Source organism: Chenopodium album, chromosome 8 (genome assembly GCF_948465745.1).
Source record: "Chenopodium album chromosome 8, dcCheAlbu1.1, whole genome shotgun sequence".
NCBI classification, from domain to species: domain Eukaryota; kingdom Viridiplantae; phylum Streptophyta; class Magnoliopsida; order Caryophyllales; family Amaranthaceae; genus Chenopodium; species Chenopodium album.
Genome location: NC_137841.1, coordinates 22,599,962 through 22,625,435, shown reverse-complemented (window position 1 = coordinate 22,625,435; position 25,474 = coordinate 22,599,962). Strand labels below are relative to the sequence as shown.

General features: G+C 37.1%; 1 protein-coding gene and 1 non-coding gene across 2 annotated transcripts in view; both read right to left on the bottom strand.

Moving 5' to 3' along the window:
• Positions 1-25,474, bottom strand: part of LOC145642824 (uncharacterized) — a 113,229-nt gene that overhangs the window by 83,630 nt on the left and 4,125 nt on the right. The gene's annotated exons all lie outside the window — the stretch shown is intronic.
• LOC145556912 (small nucleolar RNA R71) lies at positions 20,958-21,064 on the bottom strand. The gene has a single exon (XR_014092005.1). It is a non-coding gene; the product is annotated as a small nucleolar RNA R71 (small nucleolar RNA).

Genomic DNA, 25,474 nt, shown 5'->3' with positions numbered 1-25,474 from the left:
TTAAAAATCCGATGAAACCTTCGATATTTATGATAGGTCATGCCTCAGCTGGGTGTCATATTATATCTTAGGGGAGTGGGGGTAAATCACGTTTTACAATTTTAATTGGTTATACTCAACAAGGTTACCTAAAGCGTGTAGAACCTTGAAGCTAAGGGTAATAATTAAACATGTGATGGGTAATTATTCAACCAAGAATTACAAAGAGTTGGAATCAGTAAAGAGTTTACTCGCCTTAAAAATGCAATACTTGATGGTAGGGCCTCAGTCCGGTCAATTATTGGACAAATAAAGGATCTTGGAATCATTCTATTCAATAGGGATCAATTAAATTGAATGAATGCTTTAAAGTTGCCAGTTTTAAAATCGTTTATGGTACTTTAAATTTTATTAAACATGATTGAATTTTGCGTTTACTCATAAGTAACATGTCGTTCTAATTTTATTATTATATATAATCTCCTCGATTGAAAATAAAGTTGAGAAACGTTCTCAAAAGGTTAAAAGATAATCCATAAACCTATATTCCAATTTTGCTAAGATGGTTCTAGAAGGCAAGTTTTAGAAATCCATGTCATATGTCTAATGTTGGTTTTATTCAAAATGTTTGAGTAAAATTCCAACACATCTACATTTGGAAAAGTGTTTCAAGGGATATAATGAGATGGGAGGTACAAACCCTCTAAAAGACAAGTATAGAAGTCCAATAAAATCTCTTATCCTCAATATGATTGAATATAAGAAGTGATTGGAAGTCTCTATGATCAAAAGTTGATCAAATGACATTATTCTTCATCCATTTCATGTAGAGTTAAATAGTTGATTAAACTCTAATATGAATAATGATTGAATAAGACTTAGAAAAATCATGAAATATGCTTAAAGTAGTTAAGCAAAGCATCATTTTGAACCTAAGAGAAGTGTTCTAAGTGGCTCAAATTGGAAAGGTTTAGGAATATATGAGGATTGCATTAAGAAGTTATAGGCCAAGAAATGCAAACAAGTTGCTACTTCTCAAACCTAGAACTACTTATATGCTAAAAGTTGTTATGAACGACAAATGTTTCAAATTAAATGGACCAATTCCAATTGATTAGAAACTACCTCATATAGTTGGAAGGTAAAAGAATGGAAATGTTCCAATTTAAGAAGTATATTATAGAAATTGATTTAGCACATTGCTACTTCTTGGACATATGATGTCTTGTTTAGTTCTCTCTCCATGAGAATGAGGTTTAACTAAAGGAAGAAGTTATGGCTAAGGGAGAAATAAATCTACAAGTTTAGAAGAAAATGTTGCTACTTCACTAGTAGAATCTACAAGTCTGGAAGCAAAAGTTGCAACTTTACAAGTAGAACCTATATTTCACCTTACCTTGTTATTGGCTAGAATTAAATAAATGTTATTCATTCTTGCCATTATCAAAACACCATTCAATGTTAGTAATGACTAAGCATCGAAGATTCAAAAACGTGGAATAAGTGTTATTCAATGCTTCATTGAGTCATAATGTGTTTTGAGTTGCTAAATAGGTTCAAAGTTCTATATGATAGAAATAATTAAACCATTTCTATATATGAATTGTCTCTAAAATGTCAAATAATTCGAACGAAAATAAACATTGCATGCGAAAGATCCAAAGGGATGGACTTTCAATATCATTGGATTATGAATCCATTGATATATGTAAATATATTTCTAATTTGAAAAGTTTTGACAAAGTCACCATTTAGAGAAATGATGATGCGAACCCAAGGTCGAATACATATCGATGTAAGAAAACCAAAGGTTCAAAGACTAGAGACGCACAATAAAACTTCATTTGTGATATGTGCTTAGTTGAAGCATAAGAGTGAAAATTTTGAAAAGTTCAAAATGTTCAGTATGAAGTTTAGTATCAACTTGGCAAGATAATGATTACATTACAATATGATTTTAATTGTGAAAATTTAAGTCAAGACAAATACTTGGCAACACATTCAAAGTATTGCGATATGATCGTAATAATGAAAATTTAAGCCAAGACCTTTATAAACATCCAAGAGTTGTGAAATCATTTTACAACAAACTCCGAAAGAAAACCTTATGAAATGTTCATAAAAAGGAGATATCAATCTATATGGGATATATTTTGATAATGGATGTAAATTACCTATCTTCCAACCACTGTTCAAGGGATATAATTTTAAGATAAGCTACAAAACTAAACAAAGATACATAGGTCAAATCAAAATGTAGCAAAGGTTTCATATGATATGGATAAGAAGAGTTCTTATAAAGTCTTTCTACAAAGCAAGGAATAAAAGTTTTATTAAATCGCTTAATGCACGATCAATTCCTATACAGAGCACGGGGTACTACTACACAAATCATACTTAGCAAAAAATGTTTGTTGCTCAAGTAGATGCCCTTATGGAAATTGTTCCAAAAGGTCAAGTGGGAGTAGTATAAATCTCAAAAGAGTTCGAGAAAAGAAACAAACAAACATGGTTCAAACCATGGTTGGTTCACCCTATGCTAAATGTGCCTCCTCAAAAAGGCAAGTGGGAGTATAAGAATCTCGAAAAGTTCGAGAGCCTTAAAAGAGTTCAAGAAAATCTAATTTGAATATCTTGAAGAAATTTGAGAAGTAATCGAATCAAGCAACAATATGAGCATGATTCACCTCATGTTACAAATGACAATGCGTGGTCTCATTAAGTGTAATGGGAATAATAACCATGTGTCGAAGGTAGTACATTCCAAGTGCACATCCTCTATTGTCGTTTCTCATTAAAAACTAAACAAAGTTGTTGTATGAGTTTCAATTGTTGCATCAAACCCACAACGATGACTAGCATATGTAAAACTTAGTCAAAGAAATATGATTTCATATTGACTAAGAGTTCTAAAATATTCATTTTGGAACATGATGATTATGCAAGTAATAAAGATGATTTGACAAGTTACGACTCCAAGTGGTTTAAAAACCAGGAAATCTTAAATAGATTCTAAGTCTGTAAGCAAGTGTATAACACTTAAATAATTTGCTTAATTGGGTGAGACCCATTATAAGCAAAACACACAAGAAAGAAAAATTTCTAACTAAACAAAGACTTGTTAAAGGATTCAATTAATTCATAGTATGACTATGACTACGATGAAAACTTTACATTAGTCATGTTTCAAAGATCTATTAAAGATATTTGAGTGATTTCTACCTTATAAGATTTGGTAGATGGACTTCAAAACACTTTATTAAAATTGTTCATGAAAGAAGATTTGTATATGATACAATCAAAAGTTTGAAGATCCAATAATCCTAGGGATGCATAGCATCATGGAGTTAGTGTTCTTAATTTTGTGAGTAAATCAAATCGTTTGATGTTCTCATAAAATGAAGAAAAGGTCTTGTGTGTACAAGATTTTTAGTGGAAGATATGAAGTCTTCTTAGTCTAGTACAGAGAGCAATTGTTCATTCTTGAAGGGTCAAGTGATGGCTAATGCATTTTGTATGAAAATCTTGAAGAAGAAGATGAGTACATTTGGGATTCAAGATCTATAGAGATAGGTCTCGAATGATGTTTGAGTTTGGTTAAGAAGCTTATATTGATAAGATTCTTATAAGGTTCAACATTATATTGAAAGGAATTTCAATCCAATGTAACATGACACATTGATCAATGATTCAATGCTTTGAGAAAGGTTGATGAAATTAAGGTTTTGAGTGATGATCCTTATGCAATATGCAAAGGATGCATCATGCATGTCATGGACTATACTCGTTTATTTGATTCACGTGTTTTTTAAAACAAGTGATGATAGATTTCAATCGAAATCCAATATGAGTTTGGAATACAAATTAGAAATTACTAAGTTCCTTGCAAAAGGGCGAAGGAAAATTCTTAATGTATGGAGATGAATATGATTATAAAATTTACAAATTGCAAAATTCATGTTTATGAGAATGTCTCATGAACTCTACTTACTAAACCCCTTCCATTTCCAAAGCATGAGAAACATGCTAATGAAGTTGGATTGAGGCAAATGATGTAATTGGAAGTTGTATTTGTTTTTGGAGAAACACAAGTTACATGTGTAATACATTCATTTGCAGAATTATGTTTATCAACTGAAACAAAGTTTCAATCTTATTTAATCGTGGTTTCAAGATTAAATAAAATGTCCAAGATAATTATGAATTGATGGGCTCATCGGGTTGATGACCTGTTGAATGAAACCCCATAGGTGAACTAAATTCATACATTATTTAAGTTCCTAGTTCGGAATCATTAAACTGGACATAAATGATTTCAATTAATGGACTAGCATGTAAGATTGATTGGATAGCGCAGTTTCATGGGCTATAGGAGCGTAGTGAAGCTCGGTCAATCACATGGATATGCATGAATGATGCATGATCGAACTATAGACCTACTTTGAAGTTCAAGTATAGAGCTTCCGGATATATTAGTGGATTCCTTTGACATGAGTGGCACACTGATTCCATTCAATGGCTGATTTGACTATGGTACATTCAAACATCTGCCCGTAACTGGAGATTATAAAGGATGTTTCCCGGTTATTTCAAAAGTTGAATGGGAGCTTTGGTTGCCACAAGATTGGATTGAGTCTACCTATTAAATAGAAATGTGTCTTGGCCCCTTGAAGAGGGAGAATTCAGAAAATGCATGGTCGTGCTCAAATGCATTACATAGTAATCATTTGTTCTGTGAATCTAACTCAGTATTTCAAGAAAAGATTTGTAGACTAATATGATCACGACATGAGATGCAATCATATTATCAAATTGACACACATTGACTTAAGGAATTTGAATATTGCGTACTTGTCTCAGACAAGTGGGAGATTGAAGGAGTTATGTCTTCAATAAGAGTGCAATTACTAGATATATCAAGGATCACGATTATGGAGATAATTAGTTCATTCTATAGGGTCGTCAATGTTTGGTGCTAGATATGACAATTGATCTTTGGGCTAGCTTAATGGCTCAAAGCCTTATAGAATGGATCCTACAAGGTCACACATAAGAGTATTGGGTTAAACAAGTTAGAGGCCCATTATTGGGCCTCATGAGTTCATGACATACCATGTTGATAATTGGGCTTGGATAGTGTAAACACCTAAAAATGTCTCCCCAAAACCAAACCCGATGATGAACAAACTTTCACCGCCATTATTGGTCGGGTTGAGTATTTAATCTTGGAGTGCTTAAATCCATATTTCCATTTCATAAAACAACCCAACTTCTAGCCCATTTTCCCAAACCATAACTTATTTTCCTCTTTTCGTGTCTTTAAACCCAAAATAATTCATTTCGTGTCCTTTAAAATCAATCATTTCGTGTCCTTTTTATAAAAACTTTTAATCCAGTTTATTTTGGTCCATAATATGATTAAATATTTTGATGGGTCTTTAAAAGAGCTTTCCAACGATGTATTATAAGCCCAAATTCGAGTTATAACGAATAAGTTATGGCCAAAATATTAAACTAGCCCAAACCGAATCTAAGCCCACCTTGCCTACGACCCAATGATCATGTGGAGGGTCCAAATTATTTAATCCCATTCCTAAACCAATTAGGATTAATTAGAAGCTTCTATAAGTTTCTAAAAGATCTTAATTATCCTTTTTGAAAGATAAGATTAAAGAGTTTGAAATTGAATAAAACTTTTCTTTTTGAAAATTCTATTCTATTATTCGAATTGAAAGACATTCAAAGATAGACAGATATTATTTTTGGGACTCATATTTTTTATCCAAATTTTATATGGTTTGATAGCCCTTGAAATTATCTTTCCAATGATATATTATAATATCAATTCCGAGCTATAACGGAAAAGATATGAATAAAATGTCAAACTCTATCCAAAACTGACACTGTCTCACTATTTCGGACATATCTTTTATTCTATAAAATATTTTAATCTGATTTTAATTGGGTTAGAAAGTAGACTTCAAGAGATTTCCAACGATATCTTATTCATCTTATTCCGATTTCTGGATCAAAAGATATGATAAAAACAAAAACCGCAAAAACTGTTGTCTATCGAGTTTTATTCCGATTTAATTCGGATCTTATCTTTTCTTGATTCTTCGACCTTCTTTTTTTCTCTATAAATAGAGGTCATATCTCCCCTTTTCCAATCATCAACAGTTTTGATCATCAAATCATTCTCTTCTCCCTCTTTAGCCTAAACACTAGCCACCCTATTCTCTCATAATACTTCCCCTAAGCGCTCCAAGGAGTCCATACAATACCTGAAGTTCTATACTTAAACCAAGGTGTGAAAGTTATAATTAACTGAGAGTTTGGAACAAATCAACTCTACATTTATTTAATTTAATTTAATTTTCATTTGCTTTATATTTTTATTGAAGTTACTAACAGTTTATTCATGATGTAGCAATTTAAAGGAACGCGCGGAATGTGAGTAATTAATTAATTTAATTACTCTTATTTTATTTTAATATTGCTAGTATCATGATTAGGGTTATTTTATATTTGATTTGACTAACGCTATTATTGTTAAATTGCTTCCAATATTAATGTTTATTCTATTGTTATTATGATCACCATATTGCATATTAAAGGGAATATGTAATTGAAAATCACGCCTAATAAGATAATTTGGACAACCGGTTTAGGTTCCTTTCAATCTTGTTGTTAATTGAAGTGATCACGATATTTTAGAATTATGTGTTACATTAATATTCAACCAATTTAGCATAATAATAGTTTGGAGCGAATTGAATATTTTGTTTGTATGCCTTTGATATCGCAGGAATCACTTTTCACTATAAGAATCGAGTAGAGGCCAATATGGGCGAATGTGACTCCATGACTCACTTTGTACCATCATCCCCGATCCTCCTTTCGTGGTTCCGAACCATATGGAGTTAGTAATCTCATGGATTATGAATGGGGTGTAACCTTCACGGGTCAATCGTTGTTGCGTATCGTTGTCCCTTATCGTGGTTGTCTTTTTATGATCCGTGAACGGTTTACAAGTTCCTTAAAAACTTGTTGGCGGCTCCCTACTTTCCTTGTCCCTAATCGTATTATGTCAATTCCTACTTCCTATGAGTGCCAAGCATATTCACCACATGCTTAACGTAGGCGCACTTCAAACGACGCCTACAATTTGGCGACTCCACTGGGGAGGATTCTTGGCTATTTATCGATTTGAGTGATCGGTATTTAATTGAGATGAGTGGATGAGACTTGAAAGATTCTTGAAAAATATTCCTGCGATTTAATTGGCATTGTCACATATGCATATGATTTTTTTAGGTTACCTATTTTGCCACAATAGTACGTGTTCTACGTATGTGGCTAGCCCGGGGGATTTATGCTCTATCAACCCGAAAACGCTCATGGCAATAAGGGTTCATCCGAATTTTTAAATCCACCCAAACCATGGAGTCGAGTTCGATTTCATCACGAACTCGCGGAGCCGCCCGTTGGCATACACTCTCAAGGGAGGCTGCCTTGCTAACGCGTCCAAACTCTTAACCATGGTACCCTTTGACACCCAAAAGCTTGACCATAGTGGAACATAGATCTTGACTTTAGGTTGCGAACTTCATTGCATCATTCGTGACAATGTGATTATATGTGCATTTTTTGACTTTTTATTTATTTATTTTTTATCAAACCCTTTTTTTTATTATTAGAGTCGAGCCATAGATTTTATTTTTTTTTTATTTTTGAGTCAACCCGGATTTTTATTCCCGTATACTGCACAAGAGTCAACTTGTTTTGATCATATCTGGAGTTCTAGAAAGAGTTACGTGTCGTGCCACCTATGGATCTGTAGCCCCGAGTTTTATCTTTCATTTGAAATTGGTTTCGTCCCAATCAGAGTCACAGATCAAAAGTTATAACCGATATACTATGGCCTGTCCAGTTTAGGTGTCTTTTTAGCGTCAACTTTTATTTATTTTTTTTATTTTTTTTTTATTTATCTTTTCGTGTCAAGCTAGTCTTAGCCAAGTCCTTTAATCCGTGTCAAATCGTATAACATAGGATTATAGATTTTTTTATTTTTTTCATTTTTTTTATACCCATGAGTCATAACTCTTCTAGAATTCTAGTCCTCTTCCTAGTTTCTTGTGATCAATTTTTATGCTAACCTTAACATGTGTTCTTCGTCTTTGATTGTGGTTGATCTTATTTATGAATTAACGATTGCCAATGGACCGTTTTCACCTAGTAAATAGCATAAACATTAAAATTTGACAAAATTAATCAAGTTAGTTTGTCTTTTAATTAGTCTTCCGTGCTATTTGGTCATTGGGTCCTTTGTTTTTCACAACGTCTTCATGTCTAGCCATGCGATCATACCACGAGTCTTAATAAAATCATCTAATCACACATGTTGAGTCATTGCACACACTTTGTCTTCGAGTAATGCACTATATTGTTTATGATCGTATATTAGGACCATGTATGCGTCATTTTCCGTCGTAATAGGAATGAGTGGAGTTTTCCCATCAGATTTCAAAATTGTTTCTTACACTCTTCCTTTCCAATCTGAGTATTGAGTGAATGCATTAAGTGAGTTCATCCTTACAAAGTACTTGAGTCTAAAATCACTAGGCAATAGTTGGAAGAATAAGGGGAACGTCACTCCTTCCTTCTTTCCTTCCAATCAAAGCATCAACAACAAGAAACTTTTTTTTTTCACCGGGCGGCAAGAAGTTACTCATAAACAGCCATGAAGACAATGCACGATGCATGCTTCTCACCAAGATTTCATTTGTTCTTCTTCTTTTGTTTCAAACCCTTCCCCCTAAAAAGTCTAGCATAGGTTCTCCTTATCCATGTGTCTATATGTCACATTACTTACCTTCTTCATAAATGAGCATCTCTTTCTTACATTCGATCATGTGATAAAAATAAAAAAATTAAAAAAAATCATCAATTGCCGAACTAAACACAAGGTACACCAATGATTTGAGGCACCTTTGCAACCCTGTCATTCCCCATTAACCACTCAATCACATATCCATTTCTTCATTAACCACTTTGAGCCTCGTCTAACGTTTGGCCTTCATTTCTTCAACCCACATTCACTCAACCCTGGGATTTGAAGATGTGTAATTGTATAACATTTAAAAAGCAAGTAAAAAAAAAAGTAGCAAAGCAAAAATAAAACAATATTTAAAGGCAAGTGTTCCAATGTCTTTGATATGAACACGCCTCAAATTGCGTCTCTCATCGAGTGCTCGGTACCGTGCCTGAGAAACATGAATGCTAAGTGAGTGATGGACCGCATGATCTGAGATTGCCTACATTGACTCAAAAGAATGAAAAAAAAAAAGTTCAAAGCAAAAAAAAAAATGTGTTGAAAATAAACTTGCAAAATTCAAAATTTTCAAATTCACAATTACACATCTTGGGGGCTTCTCTCGGGTCTTGAGCCTTTTACCTCTTTCTTCCTTAAACCATCAACTTAACCACATTACAACCCTTGAAAGACCTCTTTAAGGTGTACATACACTTGTGCAAAGTTCGGTTAGAGCTACGTTCGGCCTGATTCCTAACGGATACGTAGGCAACCTCATATTAAGGTGCGGCCACATTCATATTCATATCTATGCATGATCGAGTCAAAGAATATCCAATGCTTATCTCTATATCCCTACCCATTTAGAGCTAGACTTGGGGGCTTGAACCCACATCACATTAGCTTACCCAGCCTAAAGAGTCATCATCTTTGACTCTTCACACATATATTTCCATCACCATAACCTTTGCAGCCTCACCTTAGTATCACTTTCACACACTTCTTTCACACATACATATCCATATCATCTTTCCCTTAGGAACCCTTTATCATGAAATCTTGTATCCCTATCGCGCATGCTTCATCATCTTTCAAGACAACATTCATCAGAAGAAACGTTGTATACTTGCTTAGCTTCTTGACCTGAGCAATGTTCATTGTTTCATGTATCGCATAATATGTTGAGAAACATTTATATACAAAGCATATCGTTCTTAGCTCCTTGACCTAAGCAACGTTCATTATGCAATAATCACTTCATCTATATACGGGCTTAGCTTCCTGACCTAAGTGATGTTCAAGATCGTTTCTTTACACCATGTATGATGCTTAGCTCCATGACCTAAGTTCATTCATCTATCGTGTCACATGATGTAAATGTCCTTAGCCTCCTAGTCTAAGGACATGCATCATGCATACATTACTTTCAAGAAAAGCAATTCAATCCATGCGATTTATTTTGTCTTGCTCAACGAGGAAGTTCAAAACTTCTTTCCTTTTTTCGCGTCTTTTCTTTTGGGGAAGTTTTAAAAAAACTTTTTCAAAATTTTCTCATCGAGGGAAGTTCGAAAACAAAACTTCATTTTTCACGTCTTTCTTTTTCGGGAGAAAGTCGGTACCCTCCACTCATGACAAAAATTGACAGAAAATTTTTGCTTTTGCATATTCGTTTTCTTGTGTCTACACACACACATAAACACACACACACACACTCACAAGTCATACACATGTCATGTCACATCAAGTCAAACTTGGTCAAGTCAGTGGTCAAGTTAATCACAATATATACGAGTCCATTGGAAAATTTTTTTTTGCAGGTCTCAACTACAACCCACGTCCGGGGACAAGCGGACCATCTACAGCCCACGTCCGGGGACGGCGGACCATCTACAGCCCACGTCCGGGGACAAGCGGACCATTTACAACCCATAATCGGGGACAAGCGAACAAACTACAGCCCACGTCCGGGGACAAGCGGACCATCTACAGCCCACGTTCGAGGATAATCGAACCACCATCATTTCATGACGCAAGGTTCTCGATACACAGAGACTTGCAATCTCATCATTTGTCGACTTTCCTCAAGCATGGAAAGTATTATCCAGTGGATTTATTCAAGCATAGAAAACCGCCAAATTCCTTTGTCGGCTTTCCTCAAGCATGGAAAGCATTATCGGTGGGTTTCTTCAAGCATAGAAAAACGCCAAATTCATATGTCAACTTTCCTCAAGCATGGAAAGTGTCATCCGGTAGGTTTCTTCAGGCTTAGAAAGCTACCAAACTCATATGTCGGCTTTCCTCAAGCATGGAAAGCATTTCAATAAACTTCATCCGGTGCATTCCATTAAGCATAGGAAGATACCAAACTCATTTGTCATCGATACACTGGTGTCAGATAAGCATTCTACCCCTTTACTCTTTTATCTGTAGAACTAACATTTTTATGTAGGTATCGGCGTATACAGAGTGATTTAGGATCGCAGAACGTCTTAAATCATTCTCTGTCCCTATCGACTACTTTGACTATCGTTTTTGAAACTGTCGTTTCTACAAACTCAGTCAAAGTGGTGGGCTTCTGTAGACACCTAAAAATGTCTCCCCAAAACAAAACCCGATGATGAACAACCTTTCACCGCCATTATTGGTCGGGTTGAGTATTTAATCTTGGAGTGCTTAAATCCATATTTCCATTTCATAAAACAACCCAACTTCTAGCCCATTTTCCCAAACCATAACTTATTTTCCTCTTTTCGTGTCTTTAAACCCAAAATAATTCATTTCGTGTCCTTTAAAATCAATCGTTTCGTGTCCTTTTTATAAAAACGTTTAATCCAGTTTATTTTGGTCCATAATATGATTAAATATTTTTATGGGGCTTTAAAATAGCTTTCCAACGATATATTATAAGCCCAAATTCGAGTTATAACGAATAAGTTATGGCCAAAATATTAAACTAGTCCAAACCGAACCTAAGCCCACCTTGCCTACGACCCAATGATCATGTGGAGGGTCCAAATTATTTAATCCCATTCCTAAACCAATTAGGATTAATTAGAAGCTTCTATAATTTTCTAAAAGATCTTAATTATCCTTTTTGAAAGATAAGATTAAAGAGTTTGAAATTGAATAAAACTTTTCGTTTTGAAAATCCTATTCTATTATTCGAATTGAAAGACATTCAAAGATAGACAGATATTATTTTTGTGACTCATATTTTTTATCCAAATTTTATATGGTTTGATAGCCCTTGAAATATCTTTCCAATGATATATTATAATATCAATTCCGAGCTATAACGAAAAAGATATGAATAAAATGTCAAACTCTATCCAAAACTGACACTGTCTCATTATTTCCGCCATATCTTTTATTCTATAAAATATTTTAATCTGATTCTAATTGGGTTATAAAGTAGACTTCAAGAGCTTTCCAACGATATCTTATTCATCTTATTCCGATTTCTGGATCAAAAGATATGATAAAAACAAAAACCGCAAAAACTGCTGTCTATCGAGTTTTATTCCGATTTAATTCGGATCTTATCTTTTCTTGATTCTTCGACCTTCTTTTTTTCTCTATAAATAGAGGTCATATCTCCCCTTTTCCAATCATCAACAATTTTGATCATCAAATCATTCTCTTCTCCCTCTTTAGCCTAAACACTAGCCACCCTATTCTCTCATAATACTTCCCCTAAGCGTTCCAAGGAGTCCATACAATACCTGAAGTTCTATACTTAAACCAAGGCGTGAAAGTTATAATTAACTGAGGGTTTGGACCAAATAAACTCTACATTTATTTAATTTAATTTAATTTTCATTTTCTTTATATTTTTATTGAAGTTACTAACAGTTTATTCATGATGTAGCAATTTAAAGGAACGCGCGGAATGTGAGTAATTAATTAATTTAATTACTCTTATTTTATTTTAATATTGCTAGTATCATGATTAGGGTTATTTTATATTTGATTTGACTAACGCTATTATTGTTAAATTGCTTCCAATATTAATGTTTATTCTATTGTTATTATGATCACCATATTGCATATTAAAGGGAATATGTAATTGAAAATCACGCCTAATAAGATAATTTGGACAACCGGTTTAGGTTCCTATTAATCTTGTTGTTAATTGAAGTGATCACGATATTTTATAATTATGTGTTACATTAATATTCAACCAATTTAGCATAATAATAGTTTGGAGCGAATTGAATATTTTGTTTGTATGCCTTTGAGATCGCAGGAATCACTTTTCACTATAAGAATCGAGTAGAGGCCAATACGGGCGAATGTGACTCCATGACTCACTTCGTACCATCATCCCCGATCCTCCTTTCGTGGTTCCGAACCATATGGAGTTAGTAATCTCATGGATTATGAATGGGGTGTAACCTTCACGGGTTCAATCGTTGTTGCCTATCGTTGTCCTTTATCGTGGTTGCCTTTTTATGATCCGTGAACGGTTTACAAGTTCCTTAAAAACTTGTTGGCGGCTCCCTACTTTCCTTGTCCCTAATCGTATTATGTCAATTCCCACTTCCTATGAGTGCCAAGCATATTCACCACATGCTTAACGTAGGCGCACTTCAAACGACGCCTACAGATAGTTAGAAGAGTCTAATGGTTTTTGGACTTGACATGGTTTTATTTCTAGATATGATCTATAAATATAAACCATGCCTAGGGTTGCATGACACAACAATTGACATACAGTAAATTGTCACACAAGCAACCAAGTTTCCCAAAAACCCTAACTCTCTCTCTCTCCTCCCTGTCCATACGACCCTCCTCCCCGGGTGGCGCGTGGGTGGTGTTGTGGTGTGTTCGTGGCTCAAATCTCCGTTGAAGGTTGGTTGAAGTGTTCAGTCACAACTAACTAGCATTAGTGGAGGTTTAATCCGTGCTCGTGGACTAAGTAGAGGAATCGCGCTTATGGTTCTTTATCTCCCATTGTTCTTGCTCGATCGCACGTGAAATCACGCTTCAAAGGTACGATTATATGTTCTTTATGTGTTATGCATTAGATCTTGGGATTAGGTACTGTATGAATATGATTCATGTTTTTCCGCTGCGTAGTACCTATAATTCCCTACAAAACTTACATTGGATTATGGAAAATATGAATTAAGAGCGAGATTTGCTTCCTTTAGCCTCAAAAATCGCAAAAATCCGAGCTCTATAGAGAGAGAAAGGGACGAAAATGGAGGAAGGAAGGAGAGAGAAAGCGAAATGAAAAATCGCGGTTGCGATTTTCTTTTTGTTGAATTGAGTGTCGCGCGCAACTAAAGAAGTTGCGCGTGACATATCAGCGCAACTCAGAATGATGCGCGCGCCTGGCTAGCGCGACCAACTGAGTTGCGCGTGGATACTAGTCACTAAATGACCGGTATCCGGATTTTGATTTGTTTGATCATTTTTTCAACGGTTTTTGCTCATTATTAGACGTAATGGCGCGCAAATTATCAAAATCCTTTTTAATTGCTTTGCATTTGTAGTTTATTTTCTTCTTTGATAGTTTTTTGCATCATTTTGCATGCACATCGTTCTTTGTGCCATCCCCAAGCATACGTTTTGAACGTTTTTCGTAAGCGTGCCTTAAGACGTTCCGTGGTGGTGTTTTACGTAAAAGCACCCATAGACAGGTTTGTCATTTTACTATAATGACGTTATAAGTGTCTGGGTTTTCTTCTTTTCATGTCCGAAGCAAAAGGAAGACGTTTTCATGCAGCGTAAAAATGCAAATGGCGTAGCGTACAGTGTAAAATTGTACGGTGTAGGTGTTGCGTAAAATTTCACCTCAGCCCAAGCTTTGCGAGATCTACCTCTCGGAACTAAAAGGTAGACTATTACTGTAGGCGTTAGCTCACGAGTCGACAGGCGCGCCGAACCTTCAGGAACAGGCACTTCTTGAATGGAAGCAAATACGGTAGTTAGTGAGCTTACTAACTTACCGGACAGTTAGGGTGTCCGTCCACCCCCTGTATAAAGAGCGACGAGACAATGTCGCACCCATGTAGTCACGTGCCCCCAGTCCTGAGATACGTGTACTCATCTTGTGGACAAAACTTCTGAGAGAGTTGATGACTTTCTTCCCTCTTACTGGATTTGGATATATGCCTCCAGTCCTGAGACATATATTTCTATCTTGTGGACATCCGGTTCGAATATCGGACCCGGCTCGAATGTTGGACCCTTTTCGGTTCGAATATCGAAAACCCCTTTTCATTCTTTTTACTTTGTTAAAGTCAGGCTAAAGTTTCAATGACATATCGAGGGACTTTAGACCAACGATGACATGATTGAGAGGAAATCATCCCCTTTTATTCTTTTTAAAACCGATATCTTCTCATGACTTGACATCACCCAGAATACATTTACTTGTAAAAGTATTCTACAATTGCAAAGGATCAATCAAGATTCTTTAGCGCGTTAAGACTAGGGAAAACTTTCTCTAGCCTTAATAGCTACTTGTTTCAAACACTTAGCAAACCGAGGACTGTTTCGACATCCTTAAACATATTGCTGAAAGATTCTCTAACCTTAGAGAACTTCGCAGAATGAGTCTCGGATTTTTCCTTGACTAATTTGATCATTGTCAATCCTAGACTCGATCAAAGTGGGGGCTAACTGTAGACATCTAATTTTGGCCTCCTGTCCCGACAGGAAGTGCAATGACAATAAATAAAGCCATCTTCGTGTTGGATCAAAGTGAAGAATACTTATGGATAACTGGTTAAGCCACAAAACACAAAAGACTAGCCCGAATAAAAGAACAAGGCCAATACAAGGACCAATTAATTAAACCCGATCATAATTAGGCTTAAGCCTGTGCTTAAAACCCAATAATGACGGATTTAGGAGCGCCTAGGTTAAAATTAAAGCTGCCGCGGAAAATGTCGCGCGCATCTCATAAAGTCGCGCTGGGAAGTTGCGCACAACTTATTCAGTTGTGTGCGACACTCCGCACAACTTCTGGAGATGTGCTTGCAAAAGATTCAAAATATCAAAAAATCGGAAAATCGAATCTTACCATAGAGCTGCGCGCAAGACAAATAGTTGCGTGCGTAATCCGCACGCGACTTATTCACTTGCGCGCGATGGCCGCGCACAACTCATCCAATTGCGCGCGACACCTGCTGCGGTAGAATGCTCTTAACCCTAAAACTAATCATTCCATATAAATAAGACCCTAATTCGAGGCTTAAACACACAAAAAATAACCTAAAATCCTGGCAGAATACTTGTGAACTTGTGCTTCCTAACCCTCTTGTCCTAAACACTCACCCCTTTTGATACTTTGTTACTACGGTGGAGGTTCCCCAACAAGAAGGAATCCATAAGTGTTCTAAACGGAGATCTAGCAAAGAGAAGTGGTAAATTCCCGAGCACTTAGTTAAATCACATTTATTTTCTTGTTTAAAAGAACCTTAATTAATTAATTAGTGTTGTTTGATCACCTTTAAATAATTAATTAATCAATTCCACATAGTATCTTTCGTTAAATAAAGATTAGAATTGAATAAAATAATTGTTGGTTGATCACTTAAGAAAAGGCGAATATTGTTTATTTTCTTGTTCTTTTCACGAATTTGATTAAATAAGAATAACGACCTTACGATGTAATTCCTACGTGAATTGATGTGTGTAAATAAAATCAATTAACATAGTTTTAGGTATCACGTAGCATACATTGTTTGGTGATGAAATTGTGCAAAGGAAGAGCTAGTAGAGGCCGCACTAGGGCTAGGATCGTGATTCCCCTCTAAAGGGAACTTTATCTTGGTACCCTCGCTCCCGAAATCATTTCTGGTTTATGTAGACCAATTTGGGCATGGTTAAACTTATGATTCATGCTAAATATCCCTTGAACTCTACTTGGGAGAAAGGCATGAACGAGGTTTATGGGTTTTCCTAAAACTCATTGGCGACTCCTACTTGTTCCTTACAAAAAAGCGTGTATGATGGAATCATTTCTAATTCAAGGTTCCCCAAACAGTCAGGAATTCAAATCCTAATACACCCTAACAAGTGCAAAGTCCTAGGCTTTTAAAGGGCCATGGGCATCTAAGGAGAAGGATCCCCTACAATGGGAACACCCTCCTTACACTAACCTAGGTGTATTGGGTTGTTCGGCAAGGGGAGAAGAGGGCAAAGTGGGTAAATCACTATTCATTAGGAATCTTAAATTTGGCATAGTAAGGGTGCATGGGGCTTTTATATTGGTTAAAGAGGTTTTTATAGATTTTAACGAGAAATTCCCTCTAAAAAATAATTTCCAATGAAAAATTGTTTTCTTTCTTTAAAAATTAATAAATAAATAATTGTTTCCAGTAACTTAATATTTGTAACTGACGTTTGTAAGTTAGTTACAAACTTTTTGGTCAAAGTTTCTTTGACTTAATATTTGTAACTGACGTTTGTAAGCTAGTTACATATGTTTTGGTCAACGTTTCCTTGACTTAATATTTGTAACTGGCGTTTGTAAGCTAGTTACTAACTTTTTAGTCAAATTTCATTTGACTTAATATTTGTAACTGACATTTATTTAGTCAGTTACTAATAAAACTTCAAACAATGATAAACCACATATTAGTAACTGACATTTACTACGCCGGTTACTAATGTCATAAAATTTGTAACTGCATTATCTTAGTCGGTTACTATTGATGTTTTCGTAACTAGTATAACATACGCCAATTACTAATAGGGCGTTACAAATAGCATTTTTTGTACTAGTAAAATACTTATTTAAATTAAAATACGTATAAATACGGGGTATTACAGATGCCATGCACGCCCAACAAAAACGTGCGAACAATGTTTTCTTCAAAGCTCAACACACCTTGTAGGTAGTCGAGGAGTTGAGATTGTGATTTTTCTGATCGATCTTATAGTTTGGCGACTCCACGCACTAAGGAGACTCTGCAAACCCAAGCAGTGGTTGTAAAACTGCTTTGCATGGTGTATTCTTCACCTAAGTTTATTTCATTCCATTTTTCAAAAAAAAAAAAAAGTTTATTTCATTCCAAATGCCTTAGGTTTTTATTAAGAGTAAACTTGAAGAGTGTCGCTTTCAACTTTTCATTAAATGGTGGAAAAGATTCAATTTTGCATCACATTTCGAAATTCTCAATTCTTAGGTATTATGTCTCATGTTATTAATATTATTCTACGGACTTCTAGCCTCACATGGACATGTTTTATGTCTGAGATTCAGCTACAATGGTTTTTGGTAGAAACTATTATGATTAAGGTGTTTTCTTACATAAAATATAAATTTAAAGATGGCTTATGCCTAAAATTAAATATTTAAAATGAGATTTGTGACAAAAAAAAAATAAAAATAAAGTATGTTTAAAGTAGTCTTGTGACTAGCACGCAATGAGTCCACGCCTGCGGGATTGAATCCAACCAACGGTGATGTCACATATATGTTTTACTACTTTTTTAAAATGAGATTTTCCACAAAAATATGTAATTTAAAAAAGGTTCTTGACAAAATTTAAATATCATAAGATTGTAAACACAAAAATTTGAGTCTGGAAAATAAAGAGTCAAAATAAATGCAACAAATGTAGTTTTATTATTCTAACAATTTTGAGTAAAATCTCTAATATAATCCGCTGATTCAATCTCCACATTATGAAGTCGTTTGCTGACTCGCTTAGTCGCTTTGATTTTCCCGAAACTCTGGCTCAAATTCCTTGATATATAGAGGGTCAATGAGGCTTGATCTCGATCAAGATTTGTCTCTAAAATGAAAAGACGCGCCTGATGCGGTGTTTGTTGTTGATGTGTCCGTTTTATATAGTATTTTACCCCCGTCCCTTGGTCGTAATTAGTAGTGTTTTTGGCTCTTTAGAGCCACTTTTATTACTAATTGGTGTTTTCTAGTGTTTTCGTAGATTTGGTTGACTTTTGCAGGGATTTATGCTTTTGGAGTATTTTCCCGAGATATTTAGGAGCAATCACGAGCATTGGAAAAGCACGACCAGAGTTTATAGCCCAGGGCCGGTTAGAGACATCGAACCGGTGATTAAGGGCTCGGTAGAGGTGATACCGGGGCGTTTGGACCGAGTATTCAAGACCCAAAGAGGAAACCCAGATTGGCCCGAAGAATTGGAGCCCAATCGAAGTCCAAATATTGGCCCAAATGAGCCGCCCGGCCAAAAAGGCTGGCGCCCAGAGGCGCGCCCGGCCGGGCGGGAGGAGCGCCCGGTGACGCGCCCGGCCGGGCGTGAGATTGCTTTTAGAGGTGAAAAAAGGCGCGCCCGATCGGGCGGTGCCTCGCCCGATCGGGCGCGTGTATATTTAGGAGACGATTAGCGTCGTTTTAATTTGTTTTAGTTTAGGATTTTTGTACGGAGTATAAATACTCCTCCGTAATACGATTTTAGGACCTCCCCTTCTTCTTCTCTTAATCTTTTCTCTTAGACTTTCTCTCTCTACTTAGTTTTCTCTCTCTAAATTCTCTCCCTAAACCTTTGTTCTTATTTCTTTGATTAATTCCAGATTTATTTTGGTGACGATTTCTTTTCCCTTAATCTCAGTTATTTATTTTATTCCCTTGATCATGATTTATTTTATTGCTTTGCTTAGTTTATATTTAATAATGTGTGAGTAGTTTAATTTCTAGGGTTCTTGGGGATCTAATAAATAATATGAAGGGGTAAATTATTGTTGATGATTATCAATGCTAGATTAAATTCCTATTGATTGATTTAATGCTCTGTGACTAGATTAGGCCTATCTTTTATGCATGAGTTTGACAATATTGATTCAAGAATCGAGAGATGAGAATTAATGTTTAGGTCTAGTTTCAATAGGCGAGTTAATTTATAAATGGTTAAGTCAAGAATCGAGAGATGAGATTTAATACCGGTAAATTAATTGTGTGATTGTAATAAGTAGCGAGAGCCCTTTACAATCTGGTTAATTGATGCATTGATGATTGACTATTATTGATTGTTGGTATTGCAAGATGATTTCTTATTGGATTGTTTTAATGTTTTACAATTGCGGCTTGTAAAAGTATAGCAATATTAAATTTATGAATCGAGCAAATGTTAATTTGATATTAAAGGCTATTTTCAATAAGAACTTAGATCTAGTAAATTGCGAGAGCCTGTTAGGTCTATGTTGGTTAATAAATTGCGAGAGCCTGTTAATCATGTTATTTATGCAATGTCAATGATTGATTACCCTATTTTACCCCGGAGTATTATTTATTGGTGAACCTATGCCCTAGATCCTTTTATATATTATTTTCCCCCTATTCCTACTCTTTTTAGTTTAGCTTCTTATTCATTCATAAATATTGGTTACTTAAATAATTTAGATTATAATATTTAATTAGGAGTAAAAAGACTTGTTTCCCTGTGGAGATCGACCCTACTTCCCTATCTACTTTAATTAGTGATTTAGGTAATTATTTTTGATTAGGGGATACGACTTTACCCTGTCAAAATTCGGCGCCGTTGCCGGGGAAACGGTTTTATTTTTATTTCTGATTGTTTTTGTAGTCTAGATTATTTCTCTTTTGTCTCAGAGAGCGTTAGTTCTCTGAGACAAATCTCATATTTGCTTCTAGTTTTTGTTTATGCCCAGGTGTTCCAGATCAGGTTATATCCCATTCGATCCTGAGATCGAACGTTCCTTCCATAGACAGAAAAACTTCTACAAGCAAATCCTGGCGGATTCTGGTGATAACAACAATAATCACCGCGATCCTCCAACTGATTCTAGCGATTTAGAGGCATCATCAGACACAGAATCAGAGATGGCGGCTCCAAAGAAGCTTAGTGATTATTCACAACCAAAGCTTACGGATTTTCCACATCTCACCCCTACTCCGGCTCTTGATGGAGTTCAATTTGAGATCAAGCCCCAATTTATAACGATGATAGAGAGGAAACAATTCAGTGGAGCCAAGGGTGAAGACCCGAATCTTCACATTGCCGACTATTGTCAATATTGTAACACCATAAGGCAAGCCGGGGTCACTCAAGACCAAATCAGGGAGATTCTCTTTCCCTTTTCTTTAACTGGAAAAGCTAAATTGTGGTTTAATGGCTTAAATAGAACTACACTTGGTATAACTGACTGGGAAACTCTTGTTTTGAATTTCTATAACAAGTATTATCCTGCAGAGAGAACAGCAGTACTACGGAGTGCGATTCAGAACTTCGCCCAAGATGCCGATGAGTCCTTATATGAGGCTTGGGAGAGGTTCAAGGACTTACAGAGAGAATGCCCTCACCATAATTTAGCACAATGGCAGTTCATCCAAGCCTTTTATAACGGCATTGGAAATTCTTCTAGAATAATTTTAGACTCTGCAGCTAGTGGGAGATTTATGAATCTTAATGTTGATGATGCAGGTCAGGTTATTGAAGATATGGCGATACATAATTCCCAATATGGGAATCCCAGAGGATTTGCTAACAAGGGGAAACATAGCGTAGACTCTGTATCCTTTTTGCAAGCTCAACTGACCTCTATTTGTCAAAAATTAGATAATCTGAGCACTACTAACGTAGCCAATGTTTCTGCGATTAATAATAATTCTAATGAGGCTTTCTGTGAAAATTGTGGTATTGTAGGTCATTGGGAGCAGGATTGCAGGAGTTCCGTGGAGCAAGTTAATGCCTTCCAAGCTTATAGGCAGAATAACCCATACTCCAACACTTACAATCCTGGGTATCGGAATCATCCATACCTTTCCTACCGGAGCACTAATGTTCAAAATCCACCACCACAAGAACCACAGGTGCCACAGCAACAACAGCAGAAATACTATCATCCCAATGCTAGCCAGAAGAATCAACCACAACAACCCCCCTCATCTTCAGACCCTTCTTTGGGGGAAATTAGAGCAATGTTGCTTAATATGCAAAAGCACATGGAGAGCAGAGATGCGACAATTGATCAAATTCTAGCACATAACAAAATTTTAGATAATCAAATTGCGCAACTCTCCGCTACTCTACAAGCACGCCAACAGGGAGCCTTGCCGGAATAGCCGACTAGGCCTACGGATCAAGCATTTGCAATTACTCTAAGGAGTGGTTCAAACTATGAAGGGCCCTCTGTGCCCAGAGTTGATGAACCTATTTTATTAAATAATGCTAATCTTGATTCCATTAAACCAAACAATGTAGTTGCTAGCCCTGCAGGGCTAGCGGATAACACTAACATATCTAATTCTACATTGCAGGGTAAAACTCCGGAGAAGGTGGCTACTCCAGACAAAGAGAAGGATGCTCAAAAGCCAATTATCAAACTTCCTTTCCCCAATCGTCAATTGAAGACAAATTTGGATAAGCAGTTTGGTAAGTTCCTGGAGGTGGTTAAAGATTTGAAAATAACAGTTCCCTTTACTGAATTGATCACATAAATCCCCTCATATGCAAAATTTATGAAAGAAATTTTGACGAGAAAAAGGTCTATTAGTGAGGTAGAGACAGTAGCTTTCACTGCAGAGTGTAGTGCCGTACTTCAAAATAAGTCTCCACCTAAATTGAAAGATCCGGGTAGTTTTTCTATCCCTTGTCATATTGGTAATATTCTGATTGATAATGCATTATGTGATTTGGGTGCTAGTGTTAGCGTCATGCCATTATCTGTGTGTTCTAAGTTGAATATGGGTAAATTAAAAGCTACCAATATAACTCTGCAAATGGCCGACCGTTCTTTCAAATACCCCCTAGGTGTTTTAGAGGATGTACCCGTTAGAGTAGGTAAATTTTATATACCTGTAGACTTTGTTGTTCTTGATATGGCTGAGGATATGCAAACCCCAATTATTTTGGGTAGACCATTCCTTAACACTGCAGGAGCAGTCATAGATGTTAAAAGGGGTAAGCTAACACTATCTGTAGGGGACGATAAAGTGGTTTTTAATCTGAATAATACCCTCAAAAGCTCCATGACTGAGGAGAAATGTTTCAGTGTTAATGTGGTTGTAAATTATTCTAATAAGCCCCAAGCTCTTGAAAAAGATGCCTTGGAGGCGGTATCTTGTGTTGCATCCCTTTCAGATGAGATAGACAAATGGCAGAAGGAAGTCGATGCAATAGAAAGAGCACTCTACAATGTTGGTCTTGGTTTCGAGGATGAACAAGTGGAACCGATAGAGCAAGTTGTGCGAATCGAGCCTACGGTAAGTGTTCCGCCAGATCGAGTTGCAAGTGTTGAACACAATGACAATTTGAAGCAGCATTCGATCGAAGAAGGGTTTTTAGTGCGTAGCATTGAAGATCCCTCAGTCTAAGTCATGGAGGATCCACCAGATAAGGCGACTTGGCGTCCCACAGGTTATGTCAGGAAGCCGCATCGCAGCCTAAACATCGCTAGACCGGGTGAGAAACCACCCGATCAAGCGTTAGGCCAAGGGTCTTAGGAATTATACTTGGTAAGAAGGTCGTGCGGGACATAGATAAACCAGCGCTTTGCGGGAGGCAACCCGTATTTTTAATGTTTTTAGACCAGTTTTTCTTTTCGTTTTCTTAGGTGAGGAGAGATGAGGGAATTTAATGAGTTTTTTTGAGTATTTGTACAGGTTTGAAGGAAAAGAGTTAGACAACTTTTTGAGAACAGAAGGAAATTAGCTCTCCCCGATTTAGTCTCGGGCCCGACCGGGCGAAGCTCGCCCGATCGGGCGCGAGAGCAGGGCTTCAAAAATAAGAAATTTCGCCCGATCGGGCAAGCCTCGCCCGACCGGGCGCGAGAGCAAGATGGAAATCAGGTAGTTAGATCGCCCGACCGGGCGAATGGCGCCCGACCGGGCGCGAGCGACTAAAGAATTTTGCATAGTCAGATCGCCCGATCGGGCGACTGGCGCCCGACCGGGCGAGAGCTAAGTTCCGCGTCTCTTCTTCTTTCTTTCTTCTCTCTTTCTTCATTTTTTCTTTCCTCCATTACTTTCTCTCTCTAAAACTCAAATTTTCTCTGACTTCTCTCTAAGATTTCTCCTCCATTACCAATCCAAATTCAAAACTTTTTATATATTTGTGATCCTCTCTTCATCCTCTCCACTCTCATACAAAAATTTTTCAGTTTTAATTCAAAATATTTTCGACCCATTTCTCTACATGGCTTCAAAGAGGACAAGATCAATTTTTGGTAGGAGCTCCAGCTCGAGGGAGGAGTACGACCCAGATTTACAGCTCCCGTATTGGCCGACGATCCGGATCGTGAGCCGGGAACAGAAAGAACGATTGGAGCATTTGGTCGGTCGTGAGGTAATCCCTTCGCGGTGGTTACACCGCCCTACCTTGGAATCATATGGTTTGTTTGATTATGTTAAACGATTTTTGAATGATATTGGCATGAGAAAATTCGTTGACATGCATTATCCTACATACCGAGAACTCACATGTGAATTTTTGTCCACTTTTCATGTTGTTAGTAGTAGGAATGGGCCTAATTTATTTTTCAGGTTAAATAATAGAAATATTAGTTTAACATTTGTTGAATTCTGTAAAATTTTTTAATTAAATTCTGAATTATCTCACCAGTGGCATGAAGATTATAAAATGGGTGATTTATATTTTGCTTTGACTGGTTTACCTGCCCCCGACCCCCAACATGCTAGTACCAAACCACCCTGTCCCGAAAATCTGGCAAAGGTTTGCGAGATTGTGTTTCTTGGGTAGGGCCGAGCCTCATAACGCTCAAACCAACGAACTAGCTATAATAGGACACTATGTATACGGGTTCGGGAAATTGAACATAGGCAGGTTCATAGTTCATCACCTGAGTCGGCATGCCACAGCCAGCACCACTTCCAAGTCCCCTATCCGTTTAGGTGGCCTTATCACTCGTTTAGCGGTGAAAAAGGCCGGTTTTGTAGTAGACGGACCCCACCAGCTGACTAACTGTGGACCAGATACCTACATGACTGCTAGGTATTTTGAGGATGTGGGGTGGGTTAGGCCGGATAGTGAGCAGACACCCTTTTGGTGTATTCGGACTGGGAACGAGCAACCTTTGCCCATTTTTCCTCTTCCCAGTCCAGACTTGACCGCTTTTCCCCCAGGGCAACTTTCTTATACTTATGATGCTTTAGTTGCCAACGCTAGGGGGCAGGCACCACCACCACCAGTTCCACCACCTCAGCCCCAGCCCGAGGTGGATTTCTCTCCACCTCGTATGTCTCATTCCGTCCCTCATGTTGACTCTGACCCAGTTTGGGATTTTCAGAGTATAGGTCAGGCCCTAGGACGTATTGAGCATGCACAAACTGACCTTAGGAGGATGGTGGGCTCTATTGACCACAGGTTAGGGTACCTAGAGAGGAACCAGGGTAGAGCTCTCCACCCTATGTACGATGATTATGCTCGTCGGGGTAACATTCCCGACGACGCTATCCACCCTGACTGGTTTCAGCCTCCACCCCAGGGATACGGTAGGGATCCCACTGCCCGTGGTATTTACTCTGACTATTCTTCCTTTTTCGGGTACGGGCAGGACATTCCTTTCGGGGGACCGGCGGGGGGGAGTTTTCACGCTGACTATTTTGGTGGTAGCTCTTCTGGTGCAGGTGGTGCAGGTGGTGCAGGTGGTAGTGGAGGTGCGGGCTTCGGCTCGATGGACGAGGATGATGAGAACTAGCTATGCTGGGCTAGTTTCTGAGCCAATGAGGACATTGTCTGATTCTGGCTTGGGGGAGATTTT